This window comes from Sturnira hondurensis, unplaced genomic scaffold (assembly GCF_014824575.4).
Source record: "Sturnira hondurensis isolate 20B ecotype Veracruz unplaced genomic scaffold, ASM1482457v3 Scaffold0016663, whole genome shotgun sequence".
Classification (NCBI taxonomy): domain Eukaryota; kingdom Metazoa; phylum Chordata; class Mammalia; order Chiroptera; family Phyllostomidae; genus Sturnira; species Sturnira hondurensis.
In genome coordinates, this window is record NW_028089294.1 from 10,098,405 (window position 1) to 10,116,467 (window position 18,063).

Consider the following 18,063-nt stretch of genomic DNA (forward strand, 5'->3'; position numbering starts at 1 on the left):
ATCAGCAACATGGTGAAAGACAAAATAGTAAGAAAAAAATTTGCCTTTACAGTCTTGGCTCCCCTCCCCCATCTCCCATTCTGTTCCCTTCATGATCAGTCTTGCTTACTGCTTAGTTTCTTTGAAACAATGTAAAGTTAGTGAATGTTAGAAAAAAGGTTCAGGTTAAGGTAGAAGGTACAAGTGCTAAAGAAGACCTGAATTAAAGGTACTACGTTTAATTCAGATTTTTAAATAGTTCTGTTATGTCTGAACCTTCAAATGATCCTTTGTGCAAAAGACAAAACTCAAGTAAGTGTTCTTAGTGCAAAGGAAGAACATTCGATTGAAGCTCCTGAAAGCACCGCAGTCACCTGCTCACTTCAAAGTTCGCTACTGGGAGGGAGGGAGAGACCTATCGTGGTCGGGTGTAACGCGTATTACTGAACAGGAACTCTTCCAGCAGTCAGAGGACCGTTTGAAACACTTCACACTGAGAAAGATGACAAAATTAAAGACTCCTCAGTTCACTCAGCTTCTCTATGAGACGTACTGGGCTGACCCACTGGGTGTTAAGAGTATGCTTGTTTTTATCCATGATGACAACTAATTTAGGACAACAGATGTTAACTATGAATCTGAAGTGCCATTCAGCATTAATTTATTTAAGAGAAGCTATTTTCCTAGAAGCTAAATTTTCTACAATGTTCTGACTATAAATGAAAAAAAAGTTCAGGAGAACTAATAAGCATTATACAACTATATGGGAAATAGGATTCATGTATACTTATACAAGTATACTGCTCTAAGAACTGTTGTATTACTTTGAAATTATATTTTCAGAGGCATGTTTAATCTATGGGCTAGCCAAGGTTACCAAATAATAACTTTTATAATAATAAGCTCCTACCACATTTCTAAAATAGCGAATGATTTGGTTCTATTTGTTCTTAGGATGCTAAAACAAGGATCTTTGAAATTGGCTTAAATTCTCTTTTCAGTACAGATTTGGATGTGATAAGAGTGGTTCTTCTAGAAAAATCAGATATGAAGCTTCCCACTTCTCAAGGAAGATTTCAGTGGTACCTGGATTGTTTATCTTCAATCACGATAGATCAGTACAGTGAGTCAACTCCTATTTCACTAGGAGGTGAAGAGAAAGACCAATCTGTTTTGTTTAAACATGTTATGTGAGTATACTCAATTTTGGGGTGGCTGCTAATTTGCTGATGCCGAGGGCAAATGTATTTTATTTCCATGGGTCTCTGACAAGTAAAGATTATCACCTGTTATACCTAGAAGGAGCAGCAAGTTTCTTGACAGGTTTCACTCTAGCTTCCTGATTTCTCATGTCAGACACTCCAGATTTCTCTGTCAGCATTGCCAGCTGAAGACAGATCCCAAAAGAAAAGAATGAAAATTTCACTCACGTGTGCAATATAAAAAAACACAAAACATGAACAAATAAGCAAACAAACAAAACACAAACTCATAGATACAGACAACAGAATGGTGGTCACCAGAGGGGAAGGGAGTGGAGGGAAGAAAAAGAAGGTAAAGAAGGCAAATATATGGCGACAGAAGGAGACGGGATTGTGTGTGGTGATCACACAATTGAGTGTACAGATGTTGTATTATAAAGTTGTACACCTGAAACTTATAAAATGTTATCACTTGATGTTACTCCAGTAAGTTTGTTTAAAAAATTTGATAAAAGTCTACAAGAGAATATTATCTGCAGTATCTCAGGTACTGTACTAGAATCCTTGCCTTTCATAAATAGTAACAAATCTATAGAGAGGTTTCAAATATAAGCAGGAGAAGGCAGAATCTATTTCAATTTATTTCACTCCTTAGAGTTTAAAAGTTCTTTGCAGGAACTTCATAAATATTTAAAATGACTATTGTGCAAATGTAATCAAAGAATTCGAGACGGAGCATGTCAAAATCCCCCCTTTAATTTGTGAGGTGGTTTCTCTTTCTCTGGTGTATTGACACATGCAACTTAGGCAAGAAGGTTTTTTATTTGTTAATACTGGAATTGTTAATGATTGATGAGGAGTTGAGTTTATATTTCCATATTCTTTTAATTTATTATTTAGTAATGAAAGATGGGTTATTTGGCATTCAGATTAAGGCAGACCATAGAAATCATGCCCCAAAGCTACCTTGACCTGGAGCTCTTTCCCCACCTCCTAGATTCTCGGAACAGACCTTAGCTCATCCCATTCTGTTCTAGTCTTATTGAAACCTTTCCTCAAGGATCAACCTTCCCTTCGATTATACCATCATTCCCCAACCCCTGCTTTGCCCCTCGCTTAAAACTCCACCCGACCTTCTTCAGGTGATTATTCCTGATCTTTATTAAACAGAACAGATTTGGTGACTTCTTCTCACTCTTCCCGAGTCGACCCGATTTGAACTGGACAGTGGTTAATTTGATGTCTGAGACAAAAAAGATGCTTGAACACAAGTTTACAACACTGTACCTTTTGGCAACTAATATGCTTTGAGATATTGGTATAACCATAGTTAATAAGTATGGATTTTACCACTTTCTGTTTTTCTATTATTATTATTATTATTATTATTATTATTAATAGTGTTTTTACTTTGTAATTTCACTAGTTGTCTTTGACAGGACAAGAAGCAAAATTTGTATTTTGGGGGGAAAAATGAGGTTAACAAGTACAGACTATATATGAAAATAAGCGCCACATGATTTTAGAATTTTTAAATTACGAATTAACTTGTTGAGTTATTCCTGCCTTTTCTGAAAGAAGAAATTTAAAAGCCTGAAAGAACAGAATTCCTGGTAACACTGTCACAAACTGAATTCTATGTAGTACTAGGGTAGTTTTAGTGAAGTACACAAATGGTAATAATATTGACAAAAAACTCTGCTTATTACTATGTAATTTATGCCATGATGCATCTCCGTCCTCAGATGGCAAGGATGTTGCCTCTATTATGTCAGTCTAACCCATGCTGCCAGTTTCATCTTCTGCCAAGACCCACTACCATCCTATCTCCCTAATTCTTCTTTATCATACGCTCTTGACCTTAGGGTGGTGTTTTCCCAGTGTGTGCCCTTATACATTTACTGTATAACATTTGTTTTCCTAATTAATTACCACCCACCTACTGCATGCAACTGGCCAAATCTCTCTTTTTTCCCCTAGTCTAACTAAAATTTCCTTTCTGAAGTCCTTCCCTAGCATGCCAGCTGGAACTTATGTCTTCCTCTCATACTTTTCCACAGTTCCTCTATTTTAACTTGTCTAACATGCTTCAACAGAGTAGACTAATTTTATGTATGTCTTTGCACAGGCAAGAAAGCTTCTTGAGGCAAAAACTAGAGTTTACTCTTTATACAGATGTTCTATATGTTTATATGAGTTTTATGTATCACTATTTTCTATTTTTAGATTTAAAATTCATAAAATTTAAAAGTACTTATGAATTCATTTAAAATAATAGTAATGACCCTGGCTGGTGTAGCTTAGTGGAGTGAGTGCAGGCCTGCAGACCAAAGAACCGCAGTTCGATTCCCAGCCAGGGCACATGCCTGGGTTGCAGGCCAGTTCCCAGTGGGGGACGCAGGAGAAGCAACCATACATTGATACTTCCCTCCCTCTCTCCTTCCCTTCCCCTCTAAAGATAAATAAATAAAATCTATAAAAACACTAAAAAAATACAATCATAGTAGTAAGGCAATTATGTTAACATAAATGATTTATTTTTACATAAATTATATTTCCAAAACAGAAAATAATTTACTGGAAAAAGTGACCTTGCTTTTTACTTTGCAAATCTCATGAATGTGTGGCTCAATAGGAGAGATCTGGATTCTCACATCTGCTTCTGTGTGGGTCTGTTGCCATCTACTTACTGGTTTGGTGGAAGCAGACAAAGAAATGGGGCTTCCCCAAAATACGTCACTGGAAAAAGGAGGGGTAAGTTAATATTCTTTTCATATCATCATTGATATTCTCTTTAATATTATGCTGAAATTCAACAGGTGGCAGTAGTTGCTTAGAGGTTAGTTGAACGTGGTGGAATCTGAACCCACGTCAATAAATCTTTTTGTACTCTGTTACACTAAAGTCCACTGGTATATCTTGTATTTTATGCAATTTATGCATGCATCACTGTGTTACATTGTCTATCATTCATTCACTGAGTTATGAAGTTCTTCCAGAGTTGACACAGTTCATTATAGTTGTCCTAAGACCACCCTCAGGCTCAGTGCTGCAGAAGCAATCATACAGGAGATGTGCTTAATTCTATGAACAACAACATGTGACAATGGATGCCGCGTATTGCCAACTGAAGAAGCTCTCCTGAGCCGTGGTGTCCAGAGTTTTGATTGGGGGTTGGGGATAAGGGAGTCAGTCACATAGGCAGACGATGCTCTAGTAACTGATTTTAGCTACTCAGTCCTCAGTTCCCAAAAGGTCAACTGATACTTCATGGTCTAGAAATTCAGGCATTCAAAGCACTCTTGTCAGGCAAGATATTACGAGGCTCAGAAGACACCTACTATGATCTAGGCAAGGGCCAGTCATTTCTTTGGAGGGTGCTGACTTTGAACAACCCAAGCCTGCTGAGGTAACTCTTTAACTGCACAAAAATATAGCAAAATATTACAATTGTTAATATCACCACCAATCTCATCAAAAAGTCTTTGAGTATTAGGAATTCGCTGAGCTATTAATGATAAATACAAGTTTTCCAAAACTTTAAATTTCTCCTTGAAATCTCAAAGTTATTATTGCCAAGAAATAATAAACTTATTATTATTGTTTTCTTTGAAATGACAGGCTCAGTTTCTTCATGTTTGAGAGAATGTATGTCAAATACCCGAGACTAAATAACCAAAGTTTGTCTATCAGTTATTCTTTAAGAAAAAACAAGGTATAACATGAAAAAGTGGCCAATTCATCCTGCAAACCAAACAAGTCCACAATCATTTTCTCTCTACATATTATCAGATTTTGTTTGGTTAGCAGTGTTTTATGTGTAGTTCCCATTTTATCACATAAAATATTAATCAGGTGTATATTCTAAGGTTGAGATTTAGTAAAATTAATTCGTTTCACTGCTGTATATTTTTAAGTGAAACTGTCTCTCCGCTCCCCGCCCCATGAGTTCATGACAATGAAGACACAATTATTACTGGTATGGCTTGTGCTACTGCCTGTACTCATGCTAAGGCACCAGCAGTTGGACCACCATTGACTTTGCATAATTAGTGCAGCATTCACACAGTAATTAAGGGGAAACTATAGTATTATTAGGAAAATGGTTTTGACTTCAACGACCTCCTCAAATTGTCTCAGGGTTCCCCAGGGTTCTATGACAGGGATTATGTATGGAGTGCTACTGTTTTAGACTTGACATTTTTCCTTCCTAATACAATGTGCTGTACCCATAGTCTTAGAAAGTCCTGGAGGTGAAGACATGCTTTCAATAGCACTTTGTTTAATTGCAAAGAGATGAATGATGTTTACTTTTAATTCTGCAAAAGGAAGTTAGGGTGTTTTAAAGAATTGAACTGATCAGTATAAAAGGTCTCTGAAAGTCAAAGCCATGGAATATAAAATAATTAAAAAATATCCTTTGGGCCAAAAAGTATTTTATGTATGTAATGCATGTGTCACGATGTAGGAAACTAGGGGAAAATGTGAGTACTGTAATAAATTTGAGAAGTGATTACTACTTCCAGCATTATCACATGTTATATCTTTTGAAATTAATTCGTAACATAAGCTATTATAGCTAGAGGTCACATATAAGCATTCCAAAACTGTGATCAAAAGACTGATTTTCATTTCTCTTTTCCAATACTTGTTGAACTTTAATTTCTGATTTCTAGGAGTTAAAACATTTCTAATGTTTTTCTTGCTTTTCTCTTCCTCTGGCTGTTTAGTGGAACATATTGAGGAGCCATTTTCCTGCCATAAACTAAGTCCCTTCTCCCAGGAAACAGGACTGTGTGAGGTTGGCTGCAGACTGCTCTTGCTTCCATGTGCTGTAGAAGACCTGTCTGATGCACTTACACCCATTGTGTCCGCACTGTCAGGAGATCCGAAGTAAGTTATATTGGATCATTAATTAAAAGCTAAGGAGCCCTGGCTGGTATAGTTCAGTTGATTGAGCACAGGCCTGTGAAGCAAAGGGTCACCGGTTCCATTCCCAGTCAGGGCACATGCCTGGGTTGTAGGCCAGGTCCCAAAAAGGGGACACATGAGAGGCAACCACACATTGATGTTTCTCTCCCACTCTTTCTCTTTTCCTTCCCCTCTCTCTAAAAATAAATAAATAAGATATTTTTAAAAAGCTATGGAAAAAATTTACCTCTTTAGATTTTCTTCTATTATTCTTTCCTTTTAGCTTCTGAAATAGAAATCTAGAATACTGTGTTCCAAACATTGCTAGTCACATTATTTAAATTCTCATTTAACAATTGTCTCTTTATAATAAGTATTTCTGATTATGAAGAGTTAAAATACTTGGAGAGACTACTCCTACACTTGAACATGATCATGCAGTGGAAAGAATACTGCCAATTTTTATTATCATCCCCTGCAATATTGTATCTCACAATTAAGTCACTGTGTAAATGGTCACTACTTATACATAAAACTCTTGTCATACGTCTTCTTTAAGAAATTTATATGAAGTGACAGATAACCATTTTTTTCTTTTTTTAAGATTTTTTTTGTTGAAGTAGTTTGTTTCATTTTATTTTTTTTAATACTTTTGATTTTTATTGTTGTTCAAGTACAGTTTTCAGCCTTTTCTCCCCAGCACCCCAGCTTCCCTCCCTCCCTCCCCTGTTCCAAGCCCCCCTTGTTGTTGTCCATGTGTCCTTTATAGTTGTTCCTGTAAACCCTCCACCCTCTTCCCTGGTTATCCCCTCCCCTCTCCCGTCTGGTTACTGTCAGCTTGTTGCCAATGTCAATGTCTCTGGTTCTATTTTGCTTGCTTGTTCATTTTGTTGATTAGGTTCCACTTAAAGGTGAGATCCTATGGTATTTGTCTTTCAACACCTGGCTTGCTTCATTTACCATGATACTCTCTAGAGCCATCCATGCTGTTGCAAAAGGTAGGAGCCCCTTCTTTCTTTCTGCTGCATAGAATTACATTGTGTAAATGTATCAGTTTTTGATCCATTCACTTACTGATGGGCACTTAGGTTGCTTCTAGCTCTTAGCTATTGTAAATTGTGCTACTATGAACACTGTGGTGCATAGGTTCCACGCTAAGAAGACAAGCAACCCAATTAAAAAATGGACAAAGGACTTGAACAGACACTTCTCCAAGGAGGACACACAGAAGGTTCAGAAACCTATGAAAAAATGCTCAATATCGCTAGCCATCAGAGAGATGCAAAATAAAACGACGATGAGATGCCACTTCACACCAGTGAGAATGGCCATCATAAACAAATCAACGAACAAGTATTGGAGAGGTGGTGGAAAAAAGGAAACCCTAATGCACTGTTGGTGGGATTGCAGATTTCTTTATTTTTAAAGAGAGAGGATGGAAGGAAGAGAGAGAGAAATTAATCAGTTGCCTGTCACACGATCTCAGCCAGGGATGTGGCCAGCAACCCAGGCAAGTGCCCTGACTGGGAATTGAACTGACGACCTTTCTCTTTGCAGGATGATGCCCAACCCACTGAGCCACACCAGTCAGGGCAATAAAGCTTTTCTTGTTAGATTTATATACATATCCCATATTGAAATTAAAATATCAAAAGGAAACCTTACATTCTTCTCATTTTATAGGCTGTGGAATCGAAAGCGATGCTACCTTTTGCCCTGGCTGGTGTAGCTCAGTGGACTGAGCACGGGCCTGTGAACCACATCAAACTACACAGTGCGATTCCCAGTCAGGGCACATGCCTGGGTTGCAGGCCAATTCCCAGCAGGGGACTCATGAGAGGCAACCATACATTGATATTTCTCTCTTTCTCTCCTTCCCTTCCCCTCTAAAGATAAATAAATAAAATCTTTAAAAACAAAAAAGAAAGCGATAATACCTTTTGTGACACATGTCATTCCAAGACTGGGGACTTAGCTCACAGAACTTTCAAACTAGGAAGATAACGTAACAAGGACATAAACGCCTAATGGAAAATAGAAAATCTGTTTCAAGAGGGGACCAAAAAAGGATTAAAAGCCATAATACTCAGAAGTGGATCACTAAGAAAGATTCATCAGTAAAAGTAGCATTTAAGTGGGGCTCTAAAGCAAGCAAAAAAATTGGGGCAAGTAGATATGTATCTGGAAGGCAAAGCAAATGAGAAGAATGGCCTAAAGGCAGAAGCAGAAGCAGAAATGTGCTTTGAGAGAGGAGTGAATAGTAGCTTTTGTAGAGAATACAGACAGAATACACGTGAAAGAGAGAGGAAGAGTGAAAAGAAAAGGAAGAGGAGCCCAAGACAACACGGGCCCTGGATAACTAGAAAATGAAAAAGCCTTTTGCAACAATAACAACGACGACAACAAATAGACGAAAAAAAAAAGAGAAGCAAACAAACTGACAGAGGTATTTAGACAAAACTTGTCATGGTCAGGAAGAAAATGAGTTTGGATTTGCATACATATTTTCATTAGTGTTTCTCAAAAGCATGCCTTATCTCTGTTGGCCCGATATTCAAATAGTTGCTTTATGTGAACTGAATATTTAAGGATAATTTTGTTTCTCACTGGATGAGCACAGACTTTAAAATTGAAGACAGAGTGCTGAGTTTGCTTCTCTTTCCGTTACACTCAGCTCCTCACCTTTCTCCTGGTTTCTCCGACTGGGACATTTCATCGCTCATGAACAGCAGACCCAACGTCTGCAGGGTGTCATCCCTCTACTGTGCAGGGGACTCTTAGGATCCTAATGGTGGACCATCTTGGAGGTAAATGAAGTATTTGACATTCCACACTGTGTTTTTTCACTTGAGTTTGGGCACTTGAGCTACAGTTGCCCAGGAGATTAAAAGCAGCATCAGCCAATGACACGTAACCCTCCCAAGACCCCTGGTTGGTTCCAAGAGTAAATTCCAACCACACAGTCATATGTGGGGAGAAGGAATGACAGAGAAGGAACGACAGCCAATGACAACACCAGAAAATGTGCCTATGAATCTTAGATGACAAATGGACCATGCAGTATTTGGTGGTGCAATATTTACTGTACAAAGCCTAAAGTGTGAAGGGAACTGATTGAATTCTGTGCTGCCTGCCTGCTCGGATCATATGGCTGACTCCTATTGTAATGAGTTTTCTGAGATGACCACATCTTTTATGAAAGGGTCTTATACGTCTCTTTGTTAATGTTCTTTGATTTTTGTCCTGAACTAATTGTGTCATATTTATTGTAGATGGTTTCCAACATATTTTATTTTCTTTAAAACTTTAAGAAGTACTTATTTACTCCATGACACCATTTCATAAAGCTAAAAAACAGTATCACCAATATTATTAGGACAAATTCCAGTTTTGCTTTTAGAATTGGGTCTTAGAAAAGAAAATATATCAATCGCTTAATTTTATATTTCAAGTAATTGATTTTTAAGTTGGAACAAGATCAGTTTAACTAGAATCAAACAATTGCTGAAAACCAATTAACCAGCATTAGAGAAAGATACACCATTGTGACATTTAAATATAGTTTGATTATGATAGCAAACAAAACTTTAAACCCCTAAACATGTTTAATTAAAATAAAGTAATTTTTGCAGGGCTATATTTGAACAGGCAATACAGTGGCAATAATTATCTATAGTTATGCAGCTCCAAGCACGGAGTAATAGAGGTTTCAATGTCACTAAGCACAATAAGGATAATTACTCTTTCATTATTCTGATAGGCATGTAATTAGCAACTTATAAAAACTTTCATAGGAATATAATAGCCACACTTTTAATAAACACAGTGCAGGCAGCTAGATTTATTGTATTATAGTTAAAACTGACCTTTCCACTGCCATTTTAAATCCCATACTAGCACTTTTTCAACCAAGGCCTAAGCCTTTTTAAGCACTGGCAAAATCCCCATTACTGCAACGTCTCTAAGACACCCAGGGACCTCAGGGTTCGCCTTGGAAATCTTATCTTGATACACTTGGTAACATCTCTTTCCTGCAAGAAAACACCTTTTCTTTGTTTAACATGTTAAAAATAAAATGAGGCATATTAAAATTTTAAGAGTTTCTTTGAGCAAATATCCGTTTGAATCAGGCACCACAAAACCAGTTAGGAGAGCTCCACCAAGAGGAGCTAGTGGCAAGGGTTTTACAGAGAAGACCCAGAAGCAACGCAACAAAGTTATTTGATTGGCTATGTCTTAAATTGTTAGGCTATTTAAGAAACTGTAGGAGCTATTTGTAATTGTTTGTTCATCTCTGTGACTTGCAACCAGGTCCGTGTATTTGTTGAGATCTTACTATCTTACTTAAGAGATTTTTCTGAGATATTTGTATAAGAAAGTGGGGACCCTGAGAAAGAAGATACCTAGTAAGAAGAGCTCCTAATGGCTAACTGGGGTCAAATTCAAAACAAAAAAATAAACACAGAGCCTAGGAGCCACTTCTACACAGGAGCCTCTCATGCAAAGCACACTTCGGGGAGAAGCCTGCACTAAGCTGCCTGCCTCCTGCATGGAATTGCCTGTCTGCACTATGGTTCTGCCATTTGAGCCAACACTTATAAAGAAGTTCCTAGGATCCTGTTTCAACCAATAGGACTGAGACTTTCCCCATACAAGCAAAGCTGCACAGCTCTATCCCCATCAACCTCTTCACTGACCAATTAGAACAGATCTATTCTGACTAATCAGGACAGTGCCTTTTGGACCAATCAAGTTGTGAGGATTTGGAGTCTCTAAGACCAATCAGGAACCAGGGGTAGGGACTTCTGTCTGTGTAAACCAGCTCCCCTCTAGCTCTAGGAGTGCGCTTTCTCTTCCCACCAAAGACCAGTACTGCATTTCCTGGATGAGCTTGAGCTGTCTGGCCAGAGCTTGAGCTTTCTTTCCCAAAGTCCTGCTTTTCTCTCTAAAAGGTTTCTTAGTTCACTTAGTTCTTACTGTACTTTTAATATGTGAGATAAAAAAGAGGAAGAAGAATTGCAGATTTAATGCAATTAAATTTACTCACGGCAGGCCAGAGTAAACTGTCACAGTGCAAAGACCAGCGTAAAGCAGAGGAGAACTGTCTAGCCAGCAAGGGGCCTGGCCCAAGGTTGTTTCACAGACATAAAGTATCACAGCTGAGCAGTTTTGCTCTGAATCAAGTTGCCTTCTTCACCACACCCCACACTGGGGGTTCCTATTGGCATCAACACCCATCAGTGACAAAAGACGGGAATACTGTCATATATAGTATACATATAATCAGTTGCATGATAATGCATTATGACATGGTTTATTTTGTATTTAGTGTGCAGAGGTTTAAAACTATACTCTTAGATCAGATGTGATTGGAGACAGAATCATGGAGAACATACACGTGTGTGGCTCTCGTGTGGGGGAGAGTTGCGAGAGCTAAATGTAGGGTTGAGACATAGTCTGTCTACTGCAACCACTAACAAGGTGGTTAAACGTGTAGTTAAAAGCTGCTTCAATAACCATGGTCTACACTGTCTAAGGGCAGTACCTAACAAATAATGTTTAATATATATTAGATGAACTAAATTAAACATTTTAAAAGTTATTAATTTTCTTTAGACTGTAAATTCATCCAGGTCATTAAATGTAGTGCAACTCCTGTGTGCAAAACATTATTAGTAATAAATCTATCACATAAATTTGTGCCTGTCTATTGTTACATCTCAGTTTACTAAATAGATGTTTGTTTTATTTTTATGTGAATGCTACTTGCTACCCTTACTTATAAACTGCTAGCAAAAAAGCACCTTTTTACTGGCTTAGCACTTTAAAGTCAGATTAATTGGTTCTCTTCAGTTTATTTTTTTCAAGTCAGATTTCAACTAACTTTTAACAGTGGTATATGTGTCCCATTTCTCATCTTTTCTTTCCCAAAGTCTTGCTTTTCTCTCTAAAAGGTTTCTTAGTTCACTTAGTTCTTACTGTACTTTTAATATGTGAGATAAAAAAGAGGAAGAAGAATTGCAGATTTAACTCTAATTTATCCACCCTTGCTCTTTGGGTACTTCTTTAAAAGTTAAAGCCCGTTTAACATGAAGAGAATTCACATTTATTACGTGAATGTGTAATAAATGCCCACTAAGATATCTTGTTCTAAAAAGAGTTTTGATTCTAGAAATATATTCTGTCATCTTGCTACATGTTAAATTACTTCTTCTTAGGTGAATAAGTCAGGACGATGCATTTTTCATTACTGCTGAGTAGCCAGACATACCACATTAATTTTTATTTAAATATTAAATTTAGACTCTGCTATCGGTATATTTTTTCCTTTTTTTAAGTGGAGTATCACTTTTACCAATAAGTGATTAAGAAAAAGCTGTTCTGCAAACCAGAATATCTCAGTTTGATTCCCAGTCAGGGCACATGCCTGGGTTGCAGGCCAGTTCCCAGCAGGGGACACATGAGAGGCAACCATACACTGATATTTCTCTCCCTCTCTCCTTCCCTTCCCCTCTAAAGATAAATAATAAAATCTTTTAAAAAAGAAAAAGCTGTTCTTTCTTCTTCCTCTACATAGATATATAGACCAAAAGTGATACTCCCAATGTATTTCAAAGATTATATTGTTTTGTCAATGAATACCATAAGCATTGCCTGGGGTTTATTCCAAGATGCATAATATCACATTTCCTAAAATTTCACTAGAAGGATACAGAAGACAATTAGTTTGCATATATAGGACAGAAATAACTTTGTTAAAACAAAAATACTTTCGTCTGTGATTTCTTGATGTTTATTCCATAATTATTCTCTAACCTAACATAGGATTTATCACTTTTCTATTTGCCTTGAAAAGTTAATAGAATTTGCTGTGGAGTTTTTATCCTTCAAATATCCAGTTATCTTTCTCAGAATAGGTAAACACATATTATCATAGTGTGCCAAAATCAGAATTGAAAATATTTTAGTCATTTATCTTAGTGACTATAAAAAGAACATGCTTTAAAACATAGGCCCGGTTCTTCTATTAACCTTTTTATATATTGACAGTTTGGGTGCTCCTGAAACATATTTCTATGACAAGTCACCTTATGCAAATAAAAAGAAACAGTAGCCGCTGATTCTGAACCCTCCTTGTGGGGTGCCAACTTGCGTCGAAGCCTACCCACAGTACAAAGACACTAGAACAGAATTTCTTTGCTCTAATTCAACTCCGTTGATATATTTATGTCAACATATTACTTCTGGTCCGTAATCAAGAGAGTTTTGAGCTATTTACTTTGTGTAGTTGTTTTAAAAACAACCATCAATTATTTCATTTTGCCTGTTTTTTTTTCTGGGACCTGTGCTTGGTTGATACCAAACAGTTCATAAGTTTAGGAGATGCAAATCAGCATCTTCAGGTTCATTTTTATTGGGTCCGTACAGAACGATTTAGCAGATGGTATTAGTCAAAAGTGTGTACAATGATCCAGGGAGCAAGAAACACACACTTTAGTTTTAACAATGGCAGCACCTGGCACTGCCTGGGGTAGCCCTTTAACTTAGATTCTCTCCACAGCATTATTAGTAGCAGACTCCAAGAACTATAACCAATGAACTAACACTCTGTAAAACAAAGATCTACAAGGCTACTGGGAGACTCAGAGAGAGGATATTAACCCATTAGGGAATTCCAAAGAAGAAGCTACAGCCAGGGATGCATACAGTCAGTATATGAAATGAATGGGACTCCAAAGTCTGTGAATGGAAGTGGTCAGCTGTGCTGAAATCCTAGCCGCTGAGAATCACAGACAAACCACCTAAAATACTTGGAACATATTTGTCAGAGTATTATTATTGTCCTAAAATTGCTGAGCCGCGGGCCTGCAAACCACATAGTCCTGGTTCTATTCCCAGTCAGGGCACATGCCTGGGTTGCAGGCCAGGTTCCCAGCAGGGGACTCACGAAAGGCAACCATACATTGATATTTCTCTCCTTATCTCCTTCCCTTCCAGTCTAAAGATAAATAAATAAAATCTTTAAAAAAATAAAATTGCTGAGCCAATTCAGTAAGAAAAAAGATAAACACTAGAGTAGTAACACTATCAAAAGCATAGAGGAATTCATCCAAAAAAGGGGAACAATAACTGTATATGGCAAATAAATACATGAAAATCTTCAGCCTCAATAGTCAAAACAATCATGACACATAAGAGATACTTACTCAGTCTCTTGTAATGGGTAACAACCATTGCCCCCCTTCTTACACTCCATCTGATCAGAACCTTGACATGTTCATTTGCATAGAACTGTCAAATGCTAGGCCAGGAGGGAACCTTAGAAATCACTCTAGTCTTACCAGTGGTCTCATATGACTTTGAACTACCAGTACAAATTGTCCGGCTCTCAAATTTCAAGGAAAGTGTATTAACAATATACTCAAATTTCAAATTATACGAGGGACTAATTTCTGTTTGGAAACCATGCTCTTCTTTGCAAAAATAATACACTAATAATAACCAACAGCTTTTACTTGAAGAGTTTCATCCAAGGAGCTCCAAGTAATCACAGATTTTATTTTGACCTCACATCTTTCCAAACCATGCAACTATTAGAAGTTATATCATTACCCTACTACCAATCATTTGTATTACTCCACACATTAATTATAACTTTGATATGCAACCTAAATTCTGAAAATGCTTTTGACATATAACTTAGTTCCAAGTACAGGCTGACAGCTATGCTGAATATATCTAGTGTCTAGAACTGTTAAAAGAAGGAGCTGCTATGACTGCAGGCAGCCATAGCAAATGACTGCCTGCAGGCCACACCTGACCCACCATCTGTTTTTATAGATACAGTTTTGCTGAAACCCAGACACACATACCCACTTAGGTGTTGTCCCTGGCTGCTTCTACAATACAGGTTGAGTGGTTAACACAGAGCACAGGGCCCTGAGCTTTGTATGTACTGTTTAGCTCTTTACAAACAAAGTTTGCTAATCTCTGGTTTAAAGCATGAATTTCAATAATTTGCCAACATCACAGATGATTCCCAAAACAACCATGCTAATACAGAGGTAGAGAGAAAGTCTTTTTGAGTTGCATAAATATGAGGATAGCCATACTGATGAATATTCAAAATGATAACTCTATTAATATACTTGTGGGAAGTTCTTAGATTTTCTTTATTAACCAAAATAGGAACCACCAGCAAGCTAACAACAATGATTATTTCTAGGAAAAACATTCCTATTTCTCCGTAAGTTTCAGTGTAACACTGGTGATGAGCTTACAGATTATGCCTAGAAAAAATAGTCTTTTTATTTTTTTTTTTTGGAGGAGAGAAGAGAGAGAGAGAGAGAAAATAAACAGAAATACTTCTCAAGGGTGTAATTTACTTCCAGATGAACAAAAGAAGTTGCCATCTGAAATAAAAGCAGAACTACCACTCTCTTTCATCTTTTTCTCCTGGCCAGAAAATAACTCTCTAAGTATAGTCTTTTTTTTAAAGATTTTATTTATTTATCTTTAGAGGGGAAGGGAAGGAGAGGGGGAGAGAAATATCAATGTACAGTTGCCTCTGGTGTGTCCCCTGCCGGGAACTGGCCTGCAACCCAGGTATGTGCCCTGACTGGGAATTGAACCTTGATCATGTGGTTCGCAGGCCCGTGCTCAATCCACTGAGCTACACCAGCCAGGGCCTAAGTATAGTCTTAAATATTATGCTTTTCTCACTACAGTCCTCATTAAACTTCACATAATTATATCAAGGAAGTTCAAATGGAACTGGAGATGTATTTGTTTACAGATTTGTTTGCTCAAAGGAAACAGATGAGATCCAATGATCACAAAATTTATAATGAACAGTTTTCAAATTCCCACTTTACACCATCTAGGTAGGTGGAAATTTTAACAGCATCATAGAGGTGACAAAGAACATGGCCGGGGCACGATGACACTGACACCCATGAAGGGGATGATTTTATTCTGACAGACACTGGAGTCTGTTTGGATTTTGGTATTTCATAAGAAGGCCTGTTACGAGCATCTATCAAGTTGGATAGGCATTGTAGATGAAAAGAAGAACCACCCCCGCAAGATAAAGTATCAGTGAAGTGAAATCCTGTGAATTAGGTTAAGATTCATGAAATGGATGTGAACAAGATCCTTATAAAAAGCGTTGTTGTTTCTCTAAAATTGTAAAGATGAGCCACAATACCCTGCAGGGTGGGAACAGAAGCCTTCAGAGCTAACCTCACACAGGCATTGTTCAGTCAATGAGGCGATCAACACTGAGGCTGCCATCGGAGTGTGTGTTTGTGTGGTCAATAAAGGAATCGGAGTTCTTGTCCTATAAGCCATTGGCACTAACCAGGAAAGGAACTAATGCATTAAACTTCATTCTGGACTTATTTTTAAAGCTTATGCACATTGATCGTTATGACGGATTAACTCCTACTCTATGAAATCTTTTGTGAAAAAATTATAGGTTGTGCCATCCTGAACTTCTGATAAATTTCCTTAAACATTACATTAAAGCTGCTTCTTTCTTATTGCCATGACTAGTAAACTACATGAGAAAATACACTCTACATATTGCCAGTTCACTGCTTTTTCTAAAGAAATGTTAGTGGATAGCCAACTTCATTTTTTCTCTAGCAAAAGTGAAATGTATGTCTCAAGCGTTCAGGTACCTACTCCTATTTTTGAAATGTGTTATAAAAATCAGATATTTTTTTTGCAATCAAGACACTAATGTTGTTGGTACATTTAAAAAGACAGAGTTTTATCTATCACCTGGTTTACACGACAGATGTATTTTTCATTTGTACAGCACATCTACAAAAGGAACCAGTGATGGAGGCATCTCATACGTGGTTATATAGAAAACGTGGATAAAATGTATTAACATTTGTGTTGATTTTATTTTTTGAAAACATCTTTGGTTGGGAAAATATTTTTTCTTAATTTAGTGGAGATACTGGTGTGACAATAAATGCATGTAGGATTTACTTCTTTTTAATCTGTATTTTATCACTAGTAGTGATGATAAACTCTCCCTTAATAGGTAAAAGATGAAACCAAGGCCAAGTCAAAACAGAGGGAAAATAAAATTTTGGAATTGATCTTGTGCTAAACTACCAGAATTTCAACAAGTGCTATAAACAGTGCTGGGGCCCTTGCACATTAAAAAATAAATATTTGTGTAAAATAAAGTATTATTTACTGTGATATATATTTTTTAAAAGTCCAGAAACATTTAGATTTGAATTATAGCTTGCTGAGGCTTACTTTTAAAACAATAATTATCCTTCTTTATAAAATCAGTGGTAGAGGTTTACTGTGCAGATTTGAAAAGAATAAAGCTTATCTGTATAAAATTATATCATCAAAAGAAAATATTTTTCTCTTCCATTATGTAGTTTTTGTTATATATGAACTACATAAGAATTTATGTCAGTAATGTTTAAGAACTAAAGCATTGTAATTTGCCATACCAAATAAAACTCTTATTTAAAAATGAAATAAACCTAAACTTGACCTGAATCTCATGGCAGAGGGTGCAAGCACGGACTCTGCAGAAGAAGAGAAATTTTGCCTGAGGTAAGTGAGTGGCTATTACTTTCCATGTATGTTGTGGGGTGGTGACTATTAGTATCTCACTGTTTATTTTGCCACTTATCACGATCAACAAAACATTCAAGCAACCACCACCTTCTAATAACTAGCTGGATGGTTAGAAATCACAGAACAAACCAGCTCATTTGACTACTACACAAAAGAACAAAGTAGCAAATAAGAAAATGCAGGGATTCGTTAACACACAAAGCCTGACTATTTCATGATAGTAGTGATCTACAAGATATCCGGTAATGCTAAGTTGTGTCAGATGCGTAAACGCCGGTGATGCTGTTGAGATGATACATACGTACTTCACATTATTGTTTAATCTACCACATTGCTGAGAATACTAGAGAATTGG